This window comes from Neoarius graeffei, chromosome 23 (assembly GCF_027579695.1).
Source record: "Neoarius graeffei isolate fNeoGra1 chromosome 23, fNeoGra1.pri, whole genome shotgun sequence".
Classification (NCBI taxonomy): Eukaryota; Metazoa; Chordata; class Actinopteri; order Siluriformes; family Ariidae; genus Neoarius; species Neoarius graeffei.
This window is the reverse complement of record NC_083591.1, coordinates 17,201,737-17,206,933: the sequence shown is the minus strand read 5'-3', so window position 1 is coordinate 17,206,933 and position 5,197 is coordinate 17,201,737. Positions and strand designations below refer to the sequence as shown.

At 39.7% G+C, this 5,197-nt stretch overlaps 1 protein-coding gene across 2 annotated transcripts in view; it reads left to right on the top strand.

The window, feature by feature from the left end:
• Positions 1-994: 994 nt before the first annotated feature.
• LOC132871589 (myelin basic protein-like) overlaps positions 995-5,197 on the top strand; it is a 59,806-nt gene continuing 55,603 nt past the window's right edge. Inside the window, exon 1 of one of the 2 annotated variants that reach the window (XM_060905866.1) lies at positions 995-1,158. The gene's annotated coding sequence lies outside the window, so the exon portion shown is untranslated. Of the gene's footprint in view, positions 1,159-1,191; positions 1,216-5,197 lie in introns of those variants that run through there. The other variant, XM_060905868.1, reaches the window with a different exon arrangement.

The window sequence follows — 5,197 nt, the reverse complement described above, 5'->3', positions numbered from 1 at the left end:
TCAGCTAGCATGATATTGAATGAGTCGAAGAGCGAGTTCAATATCATGCTAGCTGAATGGAATATATCTGATATACCATGAAAAAAGCCAGCCAATATTATTATTATTATTATTATTATTATTATACATTCCTTTTGGGTGTTCAACGTGTCTTTTCTTTCAAAATCTTCTGTATTTAACGAAGTAAACCTGGCAGCCATGTTTGTTTACAACTCGCTAGCGCGGAAGTTTTACGTCTCCGACGTGTGACATCATGTTGTCTTAACAACCATGTAATATCGTAAACCATATTCAATGCTCATTCTCCATTGGGTGGAGCGACATAATACACGTAGGATAAGCGATATGCTAACAGTATTGCATGCTGTCAAACCGAATGCATGAAACCCGCTAGAAGGGAATAGAATACATGCTTTTATTCCATCGAAAAAGTCTCCTGTATGGATAATAATTATCGATGTTGACTAAAATTAAACATTTTATCGTGATTTTTCATGTTTCAGCTATATCGCCCAGTCCTATCAGAATATGTAAACATTGCGCTTTGTAAACATTGGTCAACAGAGCTCTGTTAAATTGTCAGCGAGGTCAGAGTTCACAAACTCACTTAACTCATTAAAATGGAAAGACATTGAGTGGGATGTATTTGTTGGTAAATATTTCCAAAACAAATGAATAGATTGGCTCAAGTCATTTGAAACATACTGAAATAATATTGTAAAAATAGCATTAAGAGGAGATATAATTGGTATTTACTACATGTAGTATCTGTGTTTTTAATTGTTTTATTTTCCAACACGGTTTCCAGACTCTTCCATGAACACTAATGATCAATTCAATGATTTTACGCTTCGGCACGCGCGTTGGAATGCAGTGTGAACACATTGCGCATGCGCGCGTTTCCTGCCAGCGATAAGGTCGCTATGGAGACAGCAGCGTGTTCTGACTCGCGCGAGCAGGTTCCGCCCCACCCCACGCAAACACTTACCACCTAAACCAGGAAGCAAAACACATACACGGACTCAGGAACGAACAGAAAAAACCCCCCAAAACATACAAGTAACTCAGAAGGAGGAGGATTTTTTTTTTCAGCGTATTGCTGCACAGAGGCGAATATAATCCCGCCGTGGATGTGTTTATTCCTTTAAACGCACGCGGGTATGTAATGTGGTGCTTATATTTACTATGCAATTGAGCGCGAGCCCTATTTGTAAGGTACGGGATGTGACACTACACATGAACATAACCCACACGTTCTGTGTTTCACGTTTATATTCCTAATAATCAGAGAGAAACATGATTGTCCATTTCTTGTTTGCATTGTTTACTTATTTACTTGCTTGTGTTTGTTTCTTGATTATTTTGAGGAGACTTTTACTCTGAACCATGCATGCATCTGAATATTGACTCAACGCCTACATCAAGTTATTTCGACATATCGGAAAAATCCATAGTGAATAACTTTTATATTTAACATGTGGCATCTAAGATTTATTTTGCAATGCAAAATAAACTCCTTTCATCAACCATCTGTTTTTGCTTTGGTTAATACAATTTGGTCATAGATTATCCACAATGCCATTCATTAAATCCCATTCACAACATGGTCGTGTTGTGAGTGGGATTTAACTTTAATAAATGCTTCGCTTTTATTAAAAGAGAGCGATGCAGCAGAGCTTTAAGGGATGTACATGCTGGAAGAGACTAGCAGCAATGTAGTGACCAGAGATCGTGGAATGTCAGTGAAATTTGGCAACTTGTAGTCATGATTGGTGATGCAGTGTAGATGTGTACCAGGTTAAACTAATCTCAACTTTGTGGCAACTAAGAATGGGAGCTTATGACACCAACACTACACTATTTAACAGTTATTCCAGGAAATTGAGCTGATAGCCAACGAGGTGTGTAGTTCCAAGTTGACTGTGAGCCATGTACGATGAGATTGAGTGGAATAACTGTTTTATTCTATCCACATTCACTGGATTTTGAGAAACAGAGCTTTTTTTTTTTTTTGTAAATTTCTCATCTCATCTCTAGCCGCTTTATCCTGTTCTACAGGGTCGCAGGCAAGCTGGAGCCTATCCCAGCTGACTACAGGCGAAAGGCAGGGTACACCCTGAACAAGTCACCAGGTCATCACAGGGCTGACACATAGACACAGACAACCATTCACACTCACATTCACACCTACGGTCAATTTAGAGTCACCAGTTAACCTAACCTGCATGTCTTTGGACCAGAGCACCCGGAGGAAACCCACATGGACACGGGGAGAACATGCAAACTCCACACAGAAAGGCCCTTGCCGGCCACGGGGCTCGAACCCAGACCTTCTTACTGTGAGGCGACAGCGCTAACCACTATACCACCGTGCCGCCCTTTTTTTGTAAATTTGATAAATAAAAACTTTATACAAAACATCCGACAAAATCATTTCCACTTTTTTTTTTCCCCCTGGTTTCCGTTTCCGGTTGAGAGTATGCCCCGTGCGCGTTTTGGCTGTTGCTTCTCAATGGAGCATTTTTTTTCCCCCTTTTTTGTGTTGGTGTAGTTTGGTGTTTGTTTTTTGTTTGAGTGTTTTTGTCCGCCGGATGCGGCGTGGCTCTGGACCCAGTTTTGGGCATCGGTTTCCTTCAGGCCTTGGTGCGTTTTGGGTCATGCCTGTGCTCCTCGCTATGGGCTGCAATGAGCTTGTTGCTCTTTTAACATCTGGGTTATCCAGCACTCTGTGCGGCAGTGCTTTTGTGCTTGGCGCGGTGTTCCGAGTGGTGTTACCTGGTGGCCTCATGTTGACTGTGCAGGTGGTTTGGGACATACCAACGCTCTGTGTGGCAGTGCTTCTGTGCTCGCTTTGTGGATCCATGGTGCGGTGTTCCGAGTGATGTTACCCGGCGGCTGTGCAGGCGGTATGGGATTTATCTTCGTGCGCCTGGTGGGACTGTGGTAGCTATGCCATTGGAATTACATCCTTACCCTCTCTTGGTGGACTCCTTCCTTTTTTTTTCTTCTCTCCCCCCAATTGTAAAGCAACCTTGGGTTTGAGAAAGGCGCTATATAAATTGAACTGATTATTATTATTATTATTATTATTATTATTATTATTATTAGGCAGACTTCTTAAAAACCTATCGATGGCTGCATGAATTGATTTTAGTGTTTTTTTTTGTTTTTTTGTAGAAAGTGCTGTCTTGCTGAAGTATAGACTAGCTTTAGACATTTAGTTAAATCTTCCTTGGACATTTCAGTTCTGTGATTTTCAAAGTTCTTTGAACTTTTGAACCAGTCTTAAAAAATTCAACAGATTTTAATGCTTACAGATGAAGAATGTAAACAAACCAGCGAAATGACTGGAGCAATTTGTGAAAAATGCTGTAATAATAATTCTTGAAAAATGCAAACAGATACATTCCTACCATCAAATACTTTCATTCCATAATTTGTTGCACTTTTTTTGTTGAATTTTTAGTGTTTTGTTTTCGAGTAGAGTTTTTATTTCGTCCCTGGTTGGTTCAGCAACACACTTTGCCATTTTGTTTTGCTCTAATCACGGTATATGAGCTGATATCCTAGTAGTAGAGTAGCCAATCAGAGCGCGCAAGTGCTCATATCCAATGAATGTGGGTAGACTAAAATTAAATCTACAAGAGGGGTTCCTTGGAAACCTGAGCTTGGAATGTCCACTAGAGACCAACAGTCAGTTACAAATGGGCAATGAATGTGAATGCAGACGTCACATTCGTCTTTTTGTCTGTCCAGCTCTCTCGCGTTCTTTTCTGTACAGTCTGCTCAAATGGATCAGATTCCGAAGCTTCAGCTTTCATGCTAATGTTTGCCCATCATCTCATAGATTGCTGATTAGCTGAGAGCCGATTTTTTTGCTGTAAATTGGAGCAGCTGTGTGGGTTAAAATATCTACATTGGATTTGTCATTAACATGATGTGTAAAACATTTCTGGAAAATGGTGAAGGAGAAAAGATGCTCTTACTTTTTTTGTTTTTAGGAGCTACCAGCAAAACATTTCCTGACAATGTTATCAACTATGATTGAGATTGTTGAACATTTTCCCTATTTTTCTTTATTAAACTATTAAATATTAAACTATCCATGTGACGTCATCAAAGCGGGCTGCAAGCGCCAACTTCTCACAAGAATAATAAATGAAAGTACAACACCAAGCAACAATTTAGGATTAGAATTGATGATAACTTGACAAAATATCTCGATATAAACATACTGAATGTGTTTCAGAGTGGCCTTTATTACCTCATTTTAGTATAAATACAAAGGTGATTTAGAAAATCGTGCACTGATTGGTCGAGAAATTCAGACTATTTCTCGATAATCACCTCAAGCAACTCCGGCAAAATGGCGGCCAATCACTTTGTCACCGTAAGTGAGGAAGAATTACAGATTATGAAAGAAAATGCTGTTCTTAAAAGCACTAAAGATGCTACAAAGTTTGGTTTAAAACTATTCAAAGGTAAGGTGGGGTTGTGATTTATTTTATCGATTTTCAAAACAAAGTATTTTATGTGCGTCGGTGTAGATAAGTGACAGGTCTGCGCTGCGCCATTATTACATTTGCACGCCCCTTTTGAAGTTTGAAATTATTTTTTAAAATTGTATTTTTAAAAAAATTTATCACTTGTGTATTTATACTAAAACTATTATCTGCCTCAGATTCAGTGAATGTCAGTGAATAATAATCTGTTGTTATTCACCAATATTCACTTCACTTGTTGATTAATATCTCATTATTTTGAGAGTTGAATATACTATTTTGCATTAATATTGAACACCTCACCATCTGTCAGTAAGGCCAATTTATTTAGTATTAGGTTATTAATAGGTATTTCACGTGAACGCTATGGTACGGTATGGTACAGTCAAAGTTTTGACTCTCAGAGCGGCCATTTTGTAATTTGACTCCCAATTTGGGCAGCACGGTGGTGTAGTGGTTAGCGCTGTCGCCTCACAGCAAGAAGGTCCGGGTTCGAGCCCCGTGGCCGGCGAGGGCCTTTCTGTGCGGAGTTTGCATGTTCTCCCCGTGTCCGCGTGGGTTTCCTCTGGGTGCTCCGGTTTCCCCCACAGTCCAAAAACATGCAGGTTAGGTTAACTGGTGATTCTAAATTGACCGTAGGTGTGAATGTGAGTGTGAATGGTTGTCTGTGTCATTCAGTGCGTTTACATGCACAT